Source organism: Perognathus longimembris, chromosome 28 (assembly GCF_023159225.1).
Source record: "Perognathus longimembris pacificus isolate PPM17 chromosome 28, ASM2315922v1, whole genome shotgun sequence".
Classification (NCBI taxonomy): domain Eukaryota; kingdom Metazoa; phylum Chordata; class Mammalia; order Rodentia; family Heteromyidae; genus Perognathus; species Perognathus longimembris.
The window spans coordinates 37,253,935-37,277,305 of NC_063188.1; the positions used below are offsets into that span (position 1 = coordinate 37,253,935).

General features: G+C 42.9%; 1 protein-coding gene across 2 annotated transcripts in view; it reads right to left on the reverse strand.

The window, feature by feature from the left end:
* The window catches only part of Plp1 (proteolipid protein 1), a 112,458-nt gene that overhangs the window by 19,999 nt on the left and 69,088 nt on the right, over positions 1-23,371 (reverse strand). Inside the window, exons 5-6 of one of the 2 annotated variants that reach the window (XM_048336752.1) lie at positions 18,906-19,021; positions 16,496-16,626 (exon numbers count right to left, since the gene is read on the reverse strand). The gene's annotated coding sequence lies outside the window, so the exon portion shown is untranslated. Of the gene's footprint in view, positions 1-3,295; positions 3,752-16,495; positions 16,627-18,905; positions 19,022-23,371 lie in introns of those variants that run through there. The other variant, XM_048336754.1, reaches the window with a different exon arrangement.

Genomic DNA, 23,371 nt, shown 5'->3' on the forward strand with positions numbered 1-23,371 from the left:
ATTGCTCAAGTACCCAATCTGCTGGCCTACTCTTCCATGCTCATGTAGAAGATGTAAAGGAAAAGGCACAACCAGTAAGAATCATGGGCTACCTGCTAACATTTGGTCTTATAAAATTGAGGTTTGCTTCTCCTCCCCAAAACAATGTCATCACAGACTCACAGGCCAAATTTGTGAAAATAAGTGGCTGCCTCTCATTGCTTTTCTAGCACTGGCAATAGAAGGCTGGCTGACAGGCAGGCAAGCAGTGTATTAAGCCCTGTGTACTCGAAGCTAGAACTTTCCACACCCAACATGATGCTGAGTGGCTTGGGTATGCCTTTCTGGCCAAGAGAACTAAGGGCTGAGAGACAGACATGTCATATACTTTGAGCTGGCAGGGAATGGGAAGTGGAGGGTGCCCTGTGGCCTCTCTTGGAGATTCAGGGAGCAGGGCAAGAATGGAGAGAGACAGCTGGTGAACTGGATATGCACTGATGGAGAGATGCTCATAGCTTGAGGATAAAGAGTAGCCTGGAACCAATATAATCAAATGAATAAACACAGGAAAAGAGTGTCTGAGGAGCACCAAATAGCTAGGAGCAGTGTGGATAAGGCAGTTGATCACATAACTTATCTCTACCACCATGAAAACTTGCCAAGCTTTTACACAGTAGCCCCTGCAAAGGTGTTTGCTATGACTAATAAGTCACATGTTTGATATGATCTCTGAGCTCAGGAGAAATGAAGTACTGTCTTCGGTTATCAAATAACAGATTGTTACTCCAGGGGAGCAATTCTGTTGTTCTCTCCCCAGTGACTAATGGGATACAGCTTTCCTGATGCTACCTAGTAGGAACAGAACAGAACCCCCTCTATAGAATACTTCTTTCCAGACTTATTGCTTGGAACTTGCTTGGACTATTGTTCTGTTATGAAAGAATGAATACAGAGCCTCTTTCCTAAGCAAGAATAGCTGGGGGGATGGGAATGGACAAGGTTTCAGGCTGCTGCTGCCTGAGTTTCCAACCCTCTATACATTTCAGGCTACAAGGTCCAAGTTCAAAATCAAGGGCAGAGGTAAGTTTCATGTAGTTTTTAGGATCAGTGGATTCAAAACAAGTAGAATTCAGTAGAGATGAAATAATACTAAAGAATTGTGGAAGAAAACAGAGGTGTGACTCAAGTGGTAGATTGCCAGCTTTGATTGGAAAAAGCGAACTGAAAGCATGAAGCTCTGAGTTCAAGCCCCAGTACTGGCACAATATAAATCCCCCCCCCCCAAAAAAAAAAGGAAAAAAGAGAGAATGAAAGAAATAAAGGAAGGAAGAAAGAAAAAAGAAAGACGGAAGGAAGGAAGGAAGGAAGGAAGGAAGGAAGGAAGGAAGGAAGGAAGGAAGGAAGGAAGGAAGGAAGGAAGGAAGGAAGGAAGGCAGGCTGGGAATATGTCTTAGAGGTAGGATGCTTGCCTAGCATGCATGAAGCCCTGGGTTCAATTCTTCAGCACCACATAAACAGAAAAAGCCAGAAATGGCGCTGTTGCTCAAGTGGTAGAGTGCTAGCCTTAAGCAAAAAGAAGCCAGGGACAGTGCTCAGGCCCTGAGTCCCAAGCCCCAGGACTGGTAAAATTTAAAAAAAGGAAAGAGTTTGGAATATTAGGTATGATCCTAACATCATGGGTATTTTTTAAAAGGGTATTTAAAGGTAACATTTAAGATAAATTTTCTTATAACAGGGATTTTTCCACTTCCAGAAAATTTTACTAACAAGGTTAGTTAACATAACAAAATTCAACAAATTTTGATATATTGAAACTTGGTGATGTGTCCATGGAGGTTTGTTGTACTATTTTCTCTTCTTTGTTTATGGTTCAACATGAGGTCAGAAAAGAGGAGTCATTAGTGTTAAGATTCAGCATAACCCAGAAAGAAAAAAAGAACAATGTGCCCAAGAGAAATTTCTGCTATTTCTGGAAGAGTGCCCATAGCCTGGTAAGAGTAGCTGCTTCTGGGGAGAGGGCTGGGGACTGCAGTGGGAGGAAGTCTCTTTTGAAAAGTCCTTCAAACTAGGTGGAGGGACAGAAGTTAAGTCCAGAAGGCACTCGGGGCTGCCTCCCCTGGTCTCAGGTGGCCAGTGACACTGAAGCCCCCAACACAGGTTAGCAAGCTTCTACTGCTCCAACCACCACTCATGATGCCTGTACCCCTCTTCTGCCCGTGTCTCTGAAATTTTCACCTATTCTGATACAAACTACCCTAAGCCTCAAGAGGGGATTCCCAGAAACCCTTCTTGAGCACAGGTGGATGGGGAAGGGTACGTGTAACCTTGCTTCCTATTGGAAGGAGACACGAGTCCTTGACTCTCAGGTCTTTAACACAGAAGTCAGGCCTCCATAGAAACAAAGCCTTGCTGCTCTCTCCACAAATACTGAAGGCCACAGCTATCACTGAAGGGACTGGCTCTGGAAGCTGCTCCCACCTCTTCCTGTCAAAGCCATAGTCTTAGTAGCCTTTTCAGAGATGCCATTCCAGCCCTTCAACAAATAACAATAATAATAGCAATAGCAGTAATAATGTTTGCTACATCTCTCAAAGAAACCAGGCCAAGGTTCTATTTGGTTGGTTTAAGGTGTCACTTGGGATTGCAACAACTCAACTGGAAGCTGGGATACTGTGGAACAGAGGTCTAACCTTGAGGCTAAGGTACCTTCCTTGGAAAACTAGGCCAACAGCCAAAATGGAGAAGGGGAAACCTCAGTTCTCCCTGCTGAGAGCTATTCACTACAGCTAAGCACAAATCATGTTGGCAGAGCATGGAGCAAATACCTTACAGAGAGAGACCTTGTTTTGCCTTCTTCTTCCCTCACCCCAGCCAAGCCATAGATAAAGCCTGGGAAGGTGGTTTCCCCACCACCTGGGCCCATGTGACAACCCACATCCTGGCCCAGGGAGAGCCCAGACCTCTTCCCATCACTGAGTAGGGCCCTCCCTGCTAGCTCTGGGTTATGGCAAGTCCCCACCCTCCAGCTAATCCAGCTAATTCCAGCTGAGGAACTCCATTGTGATATTTTCTTTGTGAAATCTGGATGTTGTGACGTGCTCTGGGCCCCACAGCTGAAGCCAATCTCTAAGATCTTCTGAGCTGCTGCTGACCCTGAGGGGCTAATGCATCCTGCATGCTGGTCTAGCTCTTCTAGGCTCTGGGAACCTCAGCACTCAGAGGACACAATAATGTATTCATTTATAAGCACAATTAGTCCAAAACCAGAAAGTCTAAGAAGTGATTCCCCGGGAGGATCCTCCAAAGAGGGTTTTACCTGCTCTTTGGGTTATCCTTGAGAATCCTTCACAATTTTGAAAGCACTGCAATTATTTCCACAAGCTGTATCCAGCAGTTCTTGGAAGGATTTCAAAGGTACAGTGGCAGCAGATTCCTGAACCCTCTCCTGCCTGCCCAAAGCAGAAACAGAAAGGGAAACAAAACCCTCGTCATGATATTCTCTCTACCATGGCTCTAGTACTGCAGCCCACCTGCAGGAGGATCGGTCTAATTCTTTAACCCACGACTCTTCCAAGGAGTTGGCCTTAGGGAGAGTCATTGACCCTAACCTATAAGCTTAAAGGATGCCATCCTGCAGCAAGAGTTGCTTAAGTGTCCTGAAATTTCCTCAAAAAGCAAGCCAGGTGCCCATGACTTGTGCCTACTATAATCCTAGATACTCAGTTATCTTTTATATTCTTTAACCAGCCACTGGTGGCTCATGCCTGTAATCCTAGCTACTTTAGAGGCTGAGATTGAGGTTCAAAGCCAGCCCAGGCAGAAAAAAATTCGAATGATTCTTGCCTCAAATTATCCAGGAAAAAAAGGCTAGACTTGTGGCATGGCTTAAGTCATAGAAACTTGAGGCATGGCTTAAGTCATAGAACGTCAGCAGTGAGTGAGTGAAAAGGCCAAGCAAGAGAATGACGTCCTGAATCCAAACCACAGAAAATAATTTTTTCTTCTGTAAAGCAGTGACCTGATGATTGGTAGAGGCTGTAGTGTGGCAGGCTCTCTCTGAAAAAGTTTCATTTGGGGAGTCTAATTATTTCTGGGATTCCTAAAAGCAGACATCTTCTCTCCACTAACACATGCAGGATTTTAGGTAAGCATCAGTAGACCTTCAAGCTGATTAGGGTTCAGTGGTGAGCACAGAATACAGTGACAAAAACATGAATTCCTTCTGTGAGTGGGCCACCCCTGGGATTTGAACTCCATGCCTATGCGCTGTATCTGAGATTATTTTGCTCAAGGCACGTGCTTTACCAGTTGGCCTTCAGCTCCATTTCTGAATATTTTTGAGTAGTTAATTGGAGGTAAGAATCTCACTGACTCTCCTGCCCAAGCTGGCTTTGAACCATGATCCTCAAATTTCAGCCTCCTGAGTAGCTAGGATTATAAGCATGAGCTACTGGAGCCTGTCTAAAGAATATAAATTCTTGAGCCACAAGGGCTCAAGAGTATCAATTCTACCAAATACCAGTCCTGTAACTTTTGGCAGTGATTTAACTTCTTTGAATCTCTATTTTTTCCCATCCCTAAAAGAAACAATAATGGTGGTGAACTCATAAGATTATACAAGATAAATTCAAATTCTTAGTATAGTGCCTATGGAAATGTATAGTGACAATAACAATAATAACCAGGTGAAGTAAAAGAGAATCTCTGGAAATGTTTGACAAATAGAGGATGAGTTGCAGAGGTCTCTAGAATCCACACCTTTCAGATCTAGGATTTCTTGACTTCTGGGAACATGCCTATCTTTCAGTAGAGCATAGGAAATAGGCTTTGCAGTAATACTGAGACTCACCCAGCAGTTTCCCCACACATTTGTTGGTTTCCAATATCCAGATCCTCTAGGTATAATCATCACTAGAGAAATGAACTATGTGGCGTTTATATGTCAGGATTAAAGAGGTTTCCCAAAGGGTAGGGCTTCCAGTGCTACAACTGAGTAAGTCTCAGGAAATATTTGGTTAACCTACACCAGCACTAGAGCACTGCCCCAATCCTGAGCTTGAAGCAGTTGTCTCAAGAACTGCAAACCACAGCAGCTGCTAGATTCCCCCATGCTGAAGCCACCAAAAGTCCCATTCCTCAACTCTCTACAACATCATGTCTAGGTGGATAAAATATACAATGTGCAAGAACCATTTTGAAGATAAGTTGGATGGTGTATGTTCATTGTTAGTATAAAAGTCAAATTTAACTGTATTGTGATTTGTTAATCTGGCAACACTACAGATGAAGGCAGTCAGCCGGCCTATGGCAAGCCAAGCTGGTTGTTAGGAGGTGCCAGGAGAGTTGCTAGGGAAACCTCTAACAGGAAGTTATGTTCCTGATGGACACACCTTCCACATTGTGTATTTCAGCCAATTCCTGCATCTTATGGACCTTCCCTAAGCCCCTCAATCATACCTGACTTAGGGAAAGTCATCTTGGGCAAGGGAAAATAAGATGGGTCCTGAGGTAGGCTGAATAAGTACAATGGTTAGGCAATAGAGCTTTGTAGCCAGACAAATTAGGTTTCCAACTCCTCTCAACTTAAGACAGCACAGTAAGTGGCAACTATCATTCATCCTTAAAGCCTGATATTTCTCCTATTTCTCTTTTTTTCCTTATCCTTTACCCATGATATAGAGAAGAGAGGAAACAGTCTATGGACACAGTCCTTCAGTCCTTGCTCTTGAGGAGGTATAGCTTCCTCTGGAAAGCATGTTAGAAACATTAATCAAATGGAGAGGACCCAGACACAACTAACACTGAGTATCTATACCATGTCTGGCATTGCCCTAAGTGCCCACTATGAGCAGAGTCAGTTCATCCTTTCAAATTCAAATAAAATTGGTTCAAGTCTACTGGATAGCCTGTCTGTAATCCTGGCTACTTAGGAGGGCTGAGACCCCGAAGATTAAGACTCAAAGTCAGCCTGAGCAGGAAAGTCTGTGAAACACCCTCTCCAAAATAACTATCAAAAAGCTGGGCTGGGGGGCTGGGGATATAGCCTAGTGGCAAGAGTGCCTGCCTCGGATACATGAGGCCCTAGGTTCGATTCCCCAGCACCACATATACAGAAAACGGCCAGAAGCGGCGCTGTGGCTCAAGTGGCAGAGTGCTAGCCTTGAGCGGGAAGAAGCCAGGGACAGTGCTCAGGCCCTGAGTCCAAGGCCCAGGTCGGGCCAAAAAAAAAAAAAAAAGCTGGGCTGGAGGGGTGGCTCAAGAATAAAGCACTAGCTGAGATAGGAAGAGGTCCTGAGTTCAAATCCCAGTACTGACCAAAACAAATGTGTCTCAGGTCCTCATTCCATCCTTGATTGAGAAAGCACCATGTTTTCCTTAAGATTTCTAAGAATTTAAAGGTCTCTGGATCCCATGTGCTTTTCAATTTGGCTCCTAACAAACTTCTGGTTTCATTTCTCAGTCCATGGCCACTCTTTCCTTTCTATCCTTCTTCTTCTTTTCTTTTCTTTTTCTTTTTTTTTTTTTTTTTTTTTGGTCACACTGTATCAGCAGCACTGTTCTTCTTGCCTGATTTGTATTTTTACAAAAGAACTCATATGAGGGATTTATGCCAGCAACAGAGTTTCAACAGAAGGGTTGTGTACAGCAAAATGACAGACCTCCAGAGACACCAGGCCTCTAGATTCCTGAGTTTTTGTAGTCTAGGAGTCACTTTAAGCCCAACCTTACCATTTGTTTGTGAGCAAAGTTTACTTTGAGGTCTTATAGTGTCTAAAGAATTGGAAAGTATTCCTATGTCTGTCCAACTGATGGAGGTGCAAACTATCAGAGGACTTAAGTGACTTACTCAAGGTCATACAACTAGGAAGTAGCAGCAGCCAGTGCCAGCTCTCTCATTTCATGTGTTGTCAAAGTCTGTCAAGCAGAGACCACCAGGAATATACCTGAGGTTGAGTAAACTGAGTTTGTTACTCATTGCAACAAGGAGTGACACCCACTATTCCTCACTGTGTGTATTTTCTCTCTCATCCATGAGAAATGAACCCAGTACTGTTGAACACTGTGTACTGCTGGCGGGCTTTGGTTAGAAAGCATTGGTAGATACGGAGCTTCAGCTAGAATCAGCCGACTTGGCTGCCTTGGACCCAGATCTTCCACTTAAAGACAGTGGCTACTATTGGGCTGGGGATATAGCCTAGTGGCAAGAGTGCCTGCCTCGGATACACGAGGCCCTAGGTTCGATTCCCCAGCACCACATATACAGAAAATGGCCAGAAGTGGCGCTGTGGCTCAAGTGGCAGAGTGCTAGCCTTGAGCGGGAAGAAGCCAGGGACAGTGCTCAGGCCCTGAGTCCAAGGCCCAGGACTGGCCAAAAAAAAAAAGACAGTGGCTACTGCTTTAAGATACCATTCTTCACATAGCTGGAAGTAATTTCACTTTGAATTGAGCTATAATGGTTCATTAAATCCTTGTAGCCTTTTTTTCCCTAGATTCTAGGAATGGTGTATCTTGGAATATTTTGGTTACCTGGTTAGATTTTTATGACTTCTTGATATTAAATAAATTTCTAGGTTTTCTAATATGTCTACTAATGGTCTGTCTGCTTGCCTTTTTTTTTTTTGCTAGTCCTCAGGCTTGAACTCTGCTGGGTGCTGACTTGAGCCACAGCACCACTGCCTTGGCTGGCTTTGATCTGTAATCCTCAGATCTCAGCCTCCTGAATAGCTAGGATTACAGCATGAACCACTAACGCCCAGCCTGATTTTTTTGATGTTGACTGTTTATAAGAAGAAAGGTTGGGGCTGTGGATATGGCCTAGTGGCAAGAGTGCTTGCCTCCTATACATGAGGCCCTGGGTTCAATTCCCCAGCACCACATATACAGAAAATGGCCAGAAGCGGCGCTGTGGCTCAAGTGGCAGAGTGCTAGCCTTGAGCAAAAAGAAGCCAGGGACAGTGTTCAGGCCCTGAGTCCAAGCCCCAGGACTGGCCAAAAAAAAAAAAAAAATAGAAGAAAAGTCTACAAGCAAAGGACAGGCATAGATTCAATAAGTTTGTCTTTGAGCTACCCCTACAGAATGAAAAGCTCAAAAGGTTTCCTCACACCATGTCCTTCAGATGACCTTTGGTTATAATTATTATGTAATAATTATAATAACCACAGGTTATAATCTTACAAAGATTTCTCAGCATTATCATTGTGTCCTTGAGACCTGCCTGCTTTAGTTGCCTTTACCTAGAAGCAGAGAGGTTTTGTTCGGCCCTTGATCAGTGATGATTGGCCTATGAACAAGGTCTGAATATATAAAGATCACCACCGCCATCTTAGAAACCTTTCTCATGGGGCTTTCTGTCTAAAAATGCATCTCTTCCAGGCTAAATACCTGCTTCCTTCATGTTTTCTCACTGTGCTACTAACTTGTTCACTTAGCCTTGTGACTGGCATGATCTCTTCAGGGACAATTTAAAATTGCAGTAAGCAATTATGGTTGCTTTAGGCATGAACAAAAAAGATACTTGAGAACAAAAAGCAGGGTTGGCAATATGGCTTAGTGGTAGAGTGCTCACCTTACATGCATGAAGCCCTGGGTTCGATTCCTCAGCACCACAGTAACAGAAAAGGCCAGAAGTGGCACTGTGGCTCAAGAGGTAGAGTGCTAGCCCTGAGCAAAAAGAAGCCAGGGACAGTGCTCAGGCCCTGAGTTCAACCCCCAGGACTGGCAAAAAAAAAAAAAGATATCTTTTCTGGGTGCTGAAGGATTGACCTCCACCCCATTGCCTCAGGCTATACAGGCACCAGGCAGAACCTCAACATGGGAATGTGCTTTGGTTTTCTCTTGTTTATGTAATAGAAATCTCTGTTTATTGTAGGAGATAGCAACTACTCAGTTTCCATACTTTCAAGATTAATAGATACTGGCTGGCTTTTTAATGAGTACAATATGATAAAATTGTCAAGGATCCATGTTATGTTAAAACCAGTTATATGCCACATTCTTCTGTGTCTATATCTGAAAAACTAGTATTTCTACATGTTACCCACCTCCCTTCTGTTTGCAGGAAAAACAGAAGTAGCTTTTTACAGTGATGAATGCATAGTTAAGTGCAGCTGACTTTTGTTTCACATGGTTTTTTTCTGCTCCATTTTCTATTTTTCCCTCTCTTGTCTTTCTGATTTTCAAAAAAAATCATTTAGGCCAGGCACTCGTGGCTCACCTCTATAACCTGTATTCAGGAGGCTGAGATCCAGAGGATAGCAGTTTGATGCCAACCTGGGCAGAAAAGTCCATGAGACTCCATCTCATAAATGATAAGTAAAAAGCAAAACTGGAGGCATGTTTCAGGTGTAGAGCACCATCTAAGCAAACAAGCTGAGAGCATGAGGCCCTGAGTGCAAACCTGAGTATCAGAAAAAAAGTTTGATCTAAGTCTGTCCAACTTTTTTTTGCCAGTCCTGGAGCTTGAACTCAGGACATGAGCACTGTTCCTGGCTTCTTTTTGCTCAAGGCTAGCACTCTACCACTTGAGCCACAGCGCCACTTCTGGCTTTTTCTGTATATATGGTGCTGAGGAATCGAACGCAGGGCTTCATGCATGCTAGGCAAGCACTCTACTGCTAAGCCACATTCCCAGCCCCCTGCCCAAATTTTAATTAAGTCAAACTGTTGTGAAAATTTTATCTACCAAACTTAATATTAAAATAAAGCACGCCAGAAACAATGTCTCACTCCTGCAAAGCTGTATTGACTTATTCAAGAACAACTGATCCTGCCTTGCTCTTAAGGAAGGAAACAAATGTGAAAGCCAGTATCACTTGCACTTCAATCATTACCACACAAGAGAAATAACTTTGATATTAGCTTAAAATTATGAATAAATAATTCTGATTTCTAAAAAATAAAATATCCTAACAAATTAAAAATTGATAAAATATGCAAATATATCTTTTAATTATTGAATCCAAATTAAGAGAAATATATTGAAGCATAAAGGCTGATAGAATATCTGATTAGTAGAAAAAGTGGCTTTTTTCATAATTTTAGACTCATAATCCCCTTTTTCAGCATTGTTCATAAGTTTCCTGGTTATGGTGCTAAGGGAGCTTCGTTTCATGGTAATGGGTCAGAAATATAATGTGAACAGAGAGGGTGAAGGACCATGAATGTGGTCAAAATACCTTCACGTGTGTGAAAACGGAACAATGAAGCGTGCTGACATTGGTGTGGGAAGGGAAGAAGGAAGATGAAGGAGAATGATGGAGAGGTGAGTCTGATCTAGGTACACTGTATGCATCTATGAACATGTCAACATGAAACCCCTCTGCACAACTTAAAAAGTGGGAAAGGTATACTGTTTATTTCAACCTTCCATTAGACAAAATAGCTAAGGAATAGTCATTCGGTCTAAAAGCCATAATGGCAATAGCAAAACATGTAAGGATTCCACTTAGCTTACTTCTAGATCTCTGAATGGTTCCCTGGGCTGTGCAAACTCTCCCATTGAGAAGAATGGCTCACCCCTTTTCAGCTAGTTGTCTTGCCTCCTTTGGAAATTTATTGCTGGCCCTTTCACACTGTTGCTGGGGTGCTCTAAATCCAATCATGCCTCTCCATTTACTTGAAGGAAAAAACCTACAACTAATTGTTCACTTCTGTTAGGAAACTCTCTGTAAATTGTACAAAATCTTCAGAGACACTCAACTGTGCTTTACAAGGACTAGAACTGTTTAACTCTACTCAAAAATTAAGTTAACTGGGGCTCCATATGTGGCCTATTGGTAGAATGCTTGACTAGCATACATGAAGCCCTGGGTTCGATTCCTCAGTACCATATATACAGAAAAAGCCAGAAGTGCTGTGGCTCAAGTGGTAGCATGCTAGCCTTGAGCAAAAAGAAGCCAGAGACAGTGTTCAGGCCCTGAGTTTAAGCCCCAGGACTGGCAATATATACATATATATATATATATATATGCATCAAATAGCAATGCTACATCTTAATTTATTCTGCGCATTTGGGGTAATACTTAAGAGATTTTGAGAAAATGATCACTGCTCCAGAGTATCATATTTCTCCAAAAATGTATTTTAAAATTATCCCCAAACCCAATTATCCCCAGTGTGAGACACACACAGGCTAGGTTAGAAAAGTCCTAGGGGGAGGAGAGGATAACTGATTGTTCCTTCATGGATATTACACAAGCTGTGATTCCCATGTTAGGAATAATATAACTGGCAAAAATGATTCAAAACTTGCTTTGGACCCATAGCAAAGGTCATAAGTAACATAATATTGACTCTAAACATCCAACAAAATGGCAGGTGCCCGTGGCTCATACCTGTAGTCCAAGCTGCTTGGAAGGCTGAGATCTAGAGTACTGAGATTTGAAGTCAGCCTGGGCAAAAAAGTCCCAGAGATTCTATCTCCAATTAGCCAACAAATACTGGAACCAGAAGCATAGCTCAAATGGTAGAATGCCAGCTGTGAGCAAGAAAGCTGTCGAGAGCCCAAGTCCCTAAGTTCAGGTTTCATTACCAGCATGCACGTTCATGCATGCATACAAACCCCAAACTATCAATTCAGAATCTATGGTCCTTATGAATAATCACATTATCCTTAAATTCCTCTTAACTAGTCAAGAAGAATTTCACTTTATAACAAGTATTTCTTGCTATAACTATACACTACAAGATAAAACAGCTGAAACTTTTTAAAAGCTGTTTCCTGGACAAAGAATAATTTCATTTCTGCAAATTTTTGTTAACATTACACTCCAGTTTCAAATGATACAGTACAACCACTGTCATAGGTTACAGGATTCAACAGCTCATCCTGCAATGTAATGAGCAGGACACACTGATGCTAGTCTTGCTACATTCTCTAAACAAAATCTTGGCAATGGTGAAAATCTGGAAATCACTGGTTCTTTCAGCCTTACTTTCTGTCTTTGACTACAATAGAAGCACCAAGAAACAAATAATCAACTTCTAACAGCTAGGCCCCGATAGCTCCTACTAGTTCCATGTTGTTTTATTAAAACAATTTCACAAAATGTCAACATCAGACAGGGCCACGATGGGTCAAGACCAGTGTGCAATCAGATCTGAATACAGACAAAACATGAACAGAGTCTAACGATAGACCTTACCAAACTTCCCTCATTATAATATGAATGAAGGCTGTCTCTTCAATTACATCCCTATTTTTTCCCTTAACATTGCCTTTTTATAGATAAGATTTATTAAGATACCCAATTATACAAATACTGCACTTCCTGACAGCATCCAGTCTAATGCTTTCTTAGGCCCTCCCCCAAATTTCTCAAGACAAGCAAGCCCAAATCCTATGTTACCTTAACATTTACAGGGGCACCACTTGGTTCTCTATAATGTCCATTCTCCCTCGCAGCAATGAGTAATACATATATTACCTCACTTTTATCCTGCAAGGGAGAAATTATCATTCCCCATTTTATGAAGTGAGACTTAGAGTTAAAAAATCTCCCCAAATTATAGCCAGTAAACTGAGAAAACCAAACAAGAATCCAGGACTTGCTCTTTGTGTTATGCCACACTGCCTTGAAAAAAAGAGTACACAACTGCAGAATTGATCAGGTTCCTTGTAATGTCTCTAAAGAAAGTTCCATTTTTCAACAAGCTACTTTTTAATCCTGCTTGCCATACTGGCATATAGTCCCCTCTATGACTATCTTTGGCAAACTTCAATGCTTCCTTTAACCTTGCAGTAGTTGCTTATTAAATTGTGTGTGTGTTGTGAGTCAGTTAGTTGTATCTTGATATGTCATATGATATGTTCTGGGGCTGCACCTGATTACTAGAATCACCATGACCATATTTGCATAGAACAAAAATAGCTAAAAATCTTTCTTCCAACCATTTGCAGGCAGAGTGCTAACGATCTCTGCAGGCCATGGTGAGGCTGCTGCTAGCTCAGCGCAGGTAATTCTAGGGAGCATGAAAGAAAGGCCCAGAGAAGAACTATTTACTGCTGACAGAGGAGAATCAGCTGTCAGCCTCCCAGCAAAGATGGAGTGGATTCTTACTGCTGTCAGCCTTCTGCCCACCTTGAGCTGGACACAGTACTGAAGGGGACTAGGAACAGGTATCGAAGCTGGGCATGCTGCTGCATGTCTGTAATCTCAGCACTCCGGTAGCAGAGGCAGGAGGATTTCAAGTTCCAGGTGAACCTAGGCAACATACCTAGACTATCTAAGCTAACAAAAAAAAAGGAGACGTGAAGTATAGTCTCTCCCAATGTGTGAGGCCTTCTCTTCTTTCCCTCCCACCTGGAAGCAAGTATTGAGATGCCGAAGAAAGGCTCAGGGAGAGAGGGGGAAGATATGCTGGCTGAGGTGGGCATGAAGCCCAGCCATGAGGTCCCTTAGAGGTCTTAAGTGTGTGCACTCATTGATCTAGGACTGTCTGCTCTAGGATAATTACCAGGCTAAAACAATGGTAGAGGATAGGGGGCATAAGCTGGGTGGAAGAGGAACAAAGTTTAAGTAGCAGGGTCTTAAGAATAAAAATTTGAAATGAGTGATGGGAGACCAGGGTAGTTTGCCTAGAGGCTACGTTTCTTTAAAGTTACTTAATTAGGAATCCACTTTCATTTAGGATGGTTTGATGAGTAGGTGACAGCGTACATCAGTAAAACTAGAGTTACTGCTACTCCCAAACACCAGTGCTTTCAGATGTCAGGAGAGTGGTTCCTTCTCTGAGCCAGCCAGAAAACAGAGGAAACAAGATGAGACCAAGGAAGGTCTGGAGTCTTAAGGGGCTAGCAGGAACCAAATGATCTGAGATACAGTGGGTCCTTAAGAATCAGCGAGGGCAGTGTCTATTATGAGCTGCTTAAGGTCATATTCACAACCTTCCTCCATTGGATACTGTGGCAGGAGGGTGAAGGGTTGGGCTAGATAGATCCCAAATATAGAGGATGTAAAAGATCAGGCATCCTCTGCATAAGACCCAAGACCAGCACAGCACCTTGACCTGGCTGGCCCTTATTAAATAATCAGAGTAGGGGCTGGGAATATGGCCTAGTGGCAAGAGTGCTTGTCTCGTATACATGAAGCCCTGGGTTCGATTCCTTAGCACCACATATATAGAAAATGGCTAGAAGTGGCACTATGGCTCAAGTGGTAGAAGGTTAGCCTTGAGCAAAAAGGAGCCAGGGACAGTGCTCAGGCCCTGAGTTCAAGGCCCAGGACTGGCCAAGAAAAAAATAATAATCAGAGTACACCATCCACATAGGAGAGGCATGGGATCAATGGAATAACCCTTGGTGTTCTTGAGATTTAATCCTCTCTACTTTAATGTGAGAGGCTAGAGTGCAGGGTTCACTTGGCTTATCTGGACTTCCATTCTGCTGCTTAGGCCCAGCCACCACAGCTACTAAGCCAGTTTCTTCTTCTTCTCCTAGAAAGCTTTAATTCCAACAGACACAATGTCTCTTTCTCCTTGGCCAGCACACCGCTGATACAGTCTGCATTTAAAAAAAAAAAAGAATCTCTCTCCACTTTCCCCTCTCAACAGAAGATAATGAATAGAAAAGAAAGAGGCCATTAAAATCCAATGAAAACATTTCCAAAGCAGTGACACATTTTATTAGAGTCCCTCACTAGAAAGAGTAGAAAAAGTTTCAGAGAATGTCAGTTCCACTGGGGAAAGCTGTCAAGTAGAAAGGAGTGTACAATCCAGATCATCACTTTTGAATAGTTATGATGCCTCCCACCAACACCAATGTTAAAAATAACATTTTTGGCCAGGTGTGGGTGGCTCACATCTGTAATCCTAGCTACTCAGGAGGCTGAGATTTGAGAATCATGGTTCAAAGCCAGTCTGGGTAGCAAAGTCCATGAGATTCTTTTTTTTTTTGCCAGTCCTGGGCCTTGAACTCAGGGCCTGAGCACTGTCCCTGGCTTCCTTTTGCTCAAGGCTAGCACTCTGCCACTTGAGCCACCGCGCCACTTCTGGCCATTTTCTGTATATGTGGTGCTGGGGAATTGAACCCAGGGCCTCATGTATACGAGGCAAGCTCTCTTGCCACTAGGCCATATCCCCAGCCCCGAGATTCTTTTTGTTTTTTAAATGTTTTATATATTTTCAGTGCACATATATGAAATCTTTATTAAGTGTAAGTTGTCTTCATAAATGAATTGTTGTTGTTGTTTTTGTCAGTCCTGGGGCTTGGACTCAGTGCCTGAGCACTGTCCCTGGCTTCTTTTTGCTTAAGGCTAGCACTCTACCTCTTGAGCCACAGCACCACTTCTGGCTTTTTCTACATATGTGGTGCTGAGGAATCAAACCCAGGGCTTCAGGTATACGAGGCAAGCACTCTACCACTAGGCCATATTCCCAGCCCCTCCATGAGATTCTTATCTCCAATTAACTACCAAAAAGTCAAAAGTGGAGCTATGGCTCACGTGGTATCATGCTATCTTTGAGAAAAAAAAAATCTCAGGGATAGCACACAGGCCCTGAGTTCAAGCCCCAGTATCAGTACCAAAAAATAAACAAGCAAACACAAAACCCCATCATTTTCTGATCTTTCAAATGCAGGAGTTTCTATAGGCAAATATCTTTGGAAAAACCTGGTGTCTCAGTTTGAATATGGTTTGTTTCCTCCATATTGAAATTTGGGTCTCAGTGCAATGCTGCTGAAAAGTGTGAGGACCTCTAAAAAGTGAGTAGGTAGTTCAGAGGGATTAATGCCATTCTTCTAGATGCAACTTGTGCCTTGTCTCTTCCATGCATGCCCACTTGCCCTTCTACTTTCCATAATTAGTTGGAGTAGCATGAAATCCTCATCAGGGCCATGTTCCTAGACTTTCTAGCCTCTAGAACCATGTGCCCATAAAAATTACTCTATCTTAGGATGCTGTTATGTCAGCATGAAACACATAACCCAGATACCTGGGTTAACCAGAATTTATTTATTTATTTATTTATTTATTTTTGCCAGTCCTTGGACTTGGACTCAGGGACTGAGCACTATCTCTGGCTTCTTTTTGCTCAAGGCTAGCACTCTGCCACTTGAGCCACAGTGCCACTTCTGGCCATTTTCTGTATACGTGGTGCTGGGGAATTGAACCCAGGGCTTCATGTATGGGAGGCAAGCACTCTTGCCACTAGGCCATATTCCCAGCCCAACCAGAATTTTTTAAAAAGTGGCTACTATGCCAGTGTGCATCTTTAAAAAGATAGTGAAAATAGAATTTGCATCTGGATGCCATTTGTCAAGTACTAATTGTATGCCACACTCTGCATTAAGTACTTCACATGTATTTATCATCTAAGATTAATAGATGCTACTGTAATCTTCATTCTACAGATGAGGAAATGGAGGCACAGCGGCAAAGGGACTCATTCATGGTTAGAAGAGCCAATGACCTGAGGTCAGTATAGCAGACACTGTACAAATGCTCATGGAACTCACATCCTGTTTGTATAGGACTCACTATTCCCAAATTTCACTGCAATAAGGTGGTGGGACCTTACCATCAGAATGTGAACAGTGGTGCTTCAGTCTTCTCCAGACTGAAGAAGAGTAGGTGTGTCTCCTTCATCTTCTCTTCCTCCACCTCTTTCCCAGAATGCAGTGGATCCACTAAAGAGCCATAAAAGTTATCCTAAAAGGTGGCCAAACCACACTGTGAAGTGGGTGTGGATTCTTGAATGACTGACTGTAGAGCCCACTAGTTCTCCTATCCTTTCTAAGCAGCACTGGACTGTGATCTGGACACAAATCATTGCTGATTTGTTAAAATATTGTGATTTGGGTGCCATTTGTTTTACTTAACCTATCCAACGATGACTAATAGAATCAAGACGTTTTCTTTCTTCTAGCTTCTCCTGAAAAAAAATCTGAGGCATATGCCTATGTTGAGAAATGAATGAAGTACAATGAATACAGCTTCAAAGTCAAAACTAGATTCCAATTTGCACCATCCTGGGTGCCAGTGTCTCACACCTGTAATCCTAGCTACTCAGGAACCTGAGATATGAGGATCACTGTTCAAAGCCAGCCTGGGCAGGAAAGTCCGCGAGACTCTTATCTTCAATTAACCACCAGAAAACTGGAAGTAGCACTGTGGCTCAAGTGGTAGTAGAGTGCTAATTTTGAGCTGGAGAGCTCAGGAACAGCGCTGCACAATTCTGGGCAAGTTATATAGCTTTTCTGAGTTTTGTATCTAATTGAAAAGTTGATATATTTATACAAAACTCAAAAAGTAGGTGTAAAAGTTAAATGAGGCCACATATACAATGTCCCTATTCACTAAAAAAGCAACCATTATCATTAGTACTGGGAAGCCTATAGATGACATATAATAAGGGGCTAACAAGTAGTACTTCTTTTTCTGTACTCCCCCCACCCCCGATAACCTGATACACGAGGGGCCGGCTTGGCTTGCCAGGTACATTGTCTGGATTACTACCTGCCCTGCTCCCTCCTGGCTAATATCTTCTTGCTAGAACATACCCTGACCTGATCCTTCAGAACTATTCTATGTGCCATCCACATCATATTCCAGACAAATGCAAATCCCCAAGGAATGTTATTCTCTGCCAGGGGCCTGTCTCTTTGGAAGGCTCTGCAAGGTGACTTAGGTGTCTCTTTCAAAACACATTTTCTTAGTTCTGGATTCCCCCTGGATTGATTCCTGTGGCTGGAACAGTCCAGGACCATGTTGCCTCCTCTACTCACAAAATCCAGTTTACTCACAATTTCAATGTACAGGGACCAAAGTGTTGCCACTTCCTTCTGCAAAGAACAGAAGGTGCAACCACCGCAGGTAGAGGCCTTCTATGTGGGGATGGGGAGCTCATTACAAAGAAAATTCTAGTAATAAAGGGATCCTTGAGCTATTCCATTATGTAACCATGTTGGATAGTGATATAGAAAACTGAATTCATACACATGTACCTCTTCCTAGAGGACACAAAATAAATATTTCTTGTAACTTGTCCAGTTGTAGCTCTCCTCAATCCCTATCACCACAGAGAAAGTAAGATGTATTAAAAGGCTCAGTTATTTTTTAAAATAATTACTTATTTATTGTCAAAAGTGATGTACAGAGGGGTTACAGTTTCATATGTAAGGCAGTGAGTACATTTCTTATTCAACTTGTTACCTCCTCCCTAAAGCTCAGTTATTTTTTAATGTTTCTTCAAAGTTAGCCCGAATTACTCAAGTATTTCCTCTTTCCTCTGCTCTGGTGTTTTCATTGATTTCAGACTCTCCTATACTTACTTGGCCTCAGGCTGGTGAACTTCCTAAGGTAACGTCTTTGGTAAGCTGCATTGCATGGTGTTGGTGAGGTGCCTGTTCTTGCTGGGGGCATAGAGCACCTTTCCTCAGCCCCTCCAGACCATGACTATTTCCCCAGATCTCTTGGGTATTTCCTGCTGTTCTTGACTCTGAGGCTGATGGTATCTACCTCCTCCCTCAGTCTAGAACATTCTGTCCTCTGTGTGGAGAAGACTATTGAGCTTCAAAGAATCACAGCACTGGAGCCAGTGTAGGAGGCACTTCTTAGAGGTCTTCATGGTTGAGGCTGACCCAATGATCCATGAACAGAAACCTTTAGGAAGTGCCATGGCCCCTCAGCAGGGGAAAGCATCTAGTAGTAGCCCCTGGCAGCTTGGAAGTTGCAAACAAATCCTCTTGATCCTATCTCCTAAAAGGCAGAGTAAAACTGTTCAGTAATAGTTACCCAGTGCTTGACAACACGCTCAACCCTTTTCTAATCACTTGATAATTACGCATTGAATCTGTAATCCCTGTTTTATAGACAAGGTAACTGCAGCACTGAAAGGTTGTAGGACATGGAACAAAGTTTTGAACCTAAATAATCTGCTTCTAGGTCCCATACTTCTAGTCACCATTCACACTGTTTGGATAGCATACCTACATGTAGAAGAAGCCCCATATTGTGCCTTCCACCTCCTTAGTTCTTCATTCAGGACATGGTTTTTGTTACCTGGAGGCTTCATCCACTGTAGAGAAAATCCTAATAATTTACCCTGAAAGAGAGAGAGATGGCACAGCATGACTTTAAGGTACAGAGTAGTAAGCCCCTATCTGGAATCTTAAGAATGCCAAGAAAGGAAAGGAGTATAGCAAAATTAAGTATTTGGAGAAGAAAGCAGCTAGTAAGGTGACTGGGGAACAGAATTCCCTCTTGTCCCCAGGCAATACAGCTGCTGCCCCAGCTTCCCCTGCATAGACATATATGCATGTTCTCGCAGGCACATAGTTCTGTGCTCAATTATTACAGCAGAAGGGAAGAGCAAGGCTTCCAGAAAAGAGATTGCTTGTTAGTGAAAGAGTTTGGCAGATGTGCCCTCCAGATCTGCTTTTAAAAGAAGTCCTGAGTATTGGAGGCTGGGTGACCTGCAAATTTCCTAGGGCTCTGAGAGTACCTACAATGAGGACTGATGCTAAGAAGATACTCAGCTGCTCTGCAGGACTGCCGCATTCAAGATGCTGTGAGAGGGCTGGGAATATGGCCTAGTGGCAAGAGTGCTTGCCTCCTATACATGAAACTCTCGGTTCGATTCCCCAGAACCACATATATGGAAAACGGCCAGAAGGGGCGCTGTGGCTCAGGTGGCAGAGAGCTAGCCTTGAGTGGGAAGAAGCCAGGGACAGTGCTTAGGCCCTGAGTCCAAGGCCCAGGACTGGCCAAAAAAAAAAAAAAAAAGATGCTGTGAGCATAACTTTGTGGGCAGCCTCTTGGGCTTGCATTGTGGTAGGCTCAATAGGGACACCCAGAAGAAGCCTCATTTCCATTAGATTCTGCTTATCTTGCAGGACCCCCTCCATTTTTTCAGCCAGTGGGCTACCGGTGGATTGAGCTCAGTCTCCATCAGTTCCTTAGACTTTGACTCCTTTGCATTAAATTATACTTTTGGTGATCCCTCAGTTCTCCCCCAAGAATAAGCTGGCTAAATATGACAGCAAAATCTTCTCACTGTGCTTCTCTAAATGGTGCACCACTGTGTGTGTTTTGAACCTGTACACCCCATGTAATTAGACATCTTGGCAACTTGTTTCTACTCTTTAAAAAATATAATATTAGGGATTACAACTCAGGCCTTATGCTTGCTAGGTAGGCCTGCTACCATTTGAGCCACTCCATTAGCCCCTTTTTGAATTGGTTATTTTCCAGATAGGGTCTCATTTTATTCCTGGGACAGCTGGACTGCAGTCTCCTATTTATGCTTCTCCCATAGCTTGCAATGACAAGCCCATGCCACTGTGCCAAGCAACTGTTTAAGATGGAGTCTTAAGAACTTTTTTATGCCTGAACTGGCCTCAAACCATGGTCATCTGAGCTCCATCCTCCAAGCAGCTACAATTACAAGCATGAACCACTATATGCTGCTTCTTACTCTCTTACTTTTATAGGTACATGGTCTCATGTGTACTCATGTGACTCAGTTTACTCATGTGTAAAATGAAGATGATACTGCCCTGCATGTCTCATGAAAAAACTTGACAATATGGGAGATAAATTTCACAAGGCATTGGTCAAATACATGAAATGTTGTATTACTAAGGGATACCTACTAGCCTGTAAACTTCCCTTTTGCCTAATAGTTTCCTTCTTAGTGACAACAGAGTATCCTATGCATAATAGCTAATGAAATGATATTTCATGAATTCAAGATTTGTTTGGAAGCCTAATAGATGGATTGAAAATGTCTAGCAGGTCTTTGTTACCATAAGCTGCTTCATAACCCAAGCCTTAGATCAGGGCTTTTCCAAGTCCCCTATATTGTCAGGTGCCATTGTACAAGGCAGTGAGAGTGGAGCTTTACTGGGCTATAAAGAAATGGGGTCTGGGCATGGCTTCTGCCCTATCATTATCCCAATTAAGGAAGTGAGGGGGAGGATAATACCCAAGACCAACTCTATGATGGTACAGCACTGTGCTCTGCCCTATCATTATCCCAATTAAGGAAGTGAGGGGGAGGATAATACCCAAGACCAACTCTATGATGGTACAGCACTGTGCGGGGACAGTAGGAATCATGGAGCCTGTCAGAACTTTCCTTGTTCATTCCAAACCATTTCAGATTCAGTCACTGTCAACATAGGAGAAAAGGAAGATTAAATGGGATTCTAATCGCAGATGGCCTGACTCAAGAAGGAAAAATAGCCACTTATGGTGGCTCAAACACCATAATCACGGCACTTGGAAAGTTGGGTTCAAAGACAGCCTTGGCTACATAGAGATACTCTGTCTCCAAAAAGAAAGCTCTTAAGGATCTGAGAGCATTGTGAGGACAGGAAGTAGGGAGAATAAGCAAAGAGCTATAGAACCAGATGATAACTCTGAGGTCATTAGCTTAAGGAGTTGACACTTAGAGACCTGAAATAATTCACCCAAGATCACAGAACTAGGGAAGGACACTGGTATGATTGCAGCCCAGGCAACCAAGGTTTTTTCCATCTTCCTACCCAGAAGGCGGCTCTTTATTATTTCATAATTCCTAGCAAATTTGGTCCTCACTGCAATCCCAGCAGTTTGATAGGACAAAGCTCGTCATTCCATAGGAATCACAAAGGAATCTGAGGCCCAGGAAGATTTCTGCATTACTATCCACATACGCTGATGGCAGGACCAAGAACACAAATAGGTTATGCTTTGTGGCTTAGGGCACTGTATCTGGAGTCAGATGAATATGAATCTCAGCTATTTTCCAGCTACCTTGAGGATCAGTTTTATCAACTATAAACTAGGGAAATGTTATACTAGTTACTTCTCCGGGCTGGAGAATTCTTGGCATGGCTGAAAGGGCATAATTTGATCATTTCTTCCTTTCTCCTGTCCCATGCTTAGTGCCTATTTAGGAAGAAGTCCAGTATGAGGAGGAGAGGGGGAATTGATAACAAAAGCTGAGAAAGTGAACTATGGAACATATCTCCGAGAACATTCCCATATCACCTTTGCCTCCCTCATTCAGCCAAGGAGTGGGCTGGCACTCCCAAGGCCATTTGTGGCTCTGGGCAGGCAGCCTTGTAAAATCTCTGTACAATTTTTTTTTTTTTTGGCCAGTCCTGGGCCTTGGACTCAGGGCCTGAGCACTGTCCCTGGCTTCTTCCCGCTCAAGGCTAGCCCTCTGCCACTTGAGCCACAGCGCCGCTTCTGGCCGTTTTCTGTATATGTGGTGCTGGGGAATCGAACCTAGGGCCTCGTGTATCTGAGGCAGGCACTCTTGCCACTAGGCTATATCCCCAGCCCTCTGTACAATTTTTTTAAAGTCAGTGAATCCCTATTGTATGACCTTGGAGGTAAACGAACAGACAGGCACATAACATATGTGGAGGAATGAGCCATGAGGCCTGAAGGCCTGCAGTTTGGGAGTGGGGAAGAAGTGGAGACAAAGATGAAAGCAAGGACATAAATGTGCACAAATACATATAGATTGTCACTACATGATCACGTCCCTTTCTCCCAGACAGTTTAGTGGCATTATGGCCTCGTTCTTCTGGGATTCCATTTTGCTTAGTCCCATGAAAACTAAAGTCAATGCTAAGCCCTAACAATGGCTCAGTGAAAATCCGAGGCAACAGGAGCACTGAACAGAGGTAATGAAAAGGACATGATAAGCAATCACTCCTTCTGAACCTTCCCTCATTTAGGGCCATATGTATTTGATCTTTTTCCACATATACCGTTTTCCTGGTTTGTAGAAGACTGGTTAAGTTATACTCTGGGATCACTACAAGGAAGTGTTAACCTCCAACTATCAAATAGGTAAGAGTCATACTAGTGACTCACATTCCTGTCTGGTTGCTTCCTTTGTCACAATGCCAGTCTCCTGTATTGCTCCCTTAAACTAAGCCCTTAGGAACAAGGCTATTGTCATTGTTGCTCTTCTCTTTTACTGGAAGCAGGTACCTAATGATTACTAGTTCCAGAACTAGCTGTCTTTTGACTGAGCCAGCTGAGCTAAACTGATAGGACTCCATTGATCAAAGGTAAGGCAGGTGGGAAATGGGTGTTCTAGGCACTTTTCTACTAAGAACTCTTCAACTTAGTGTTTGAGCTGTCTTCTACTGAATAGAAAGGTTCATTTACAATGTCCCTATTCAAGAAAGACAGTTTCCTTTAACCAGCTCTCAGATGTCTTGCTTTCAGGTTACTGGGCTATGTAGTGCATCTCCCTGAGCAATCAAGGGACTCTCTGGGCAGGTGTAGTGTAGCTCTGACAATAGATGTAAATCTTTGTCCTACCCTTGAGTAAAATAGAGACTAGTCTCAATGGACCCAACACTGCCAAACTGCCAGTCTTTCTGATTGCATTCCTTAGTTCAAGTTCTCAGCACAAGGATAGTAGATGAGGAACATGCTGAACAAAAGG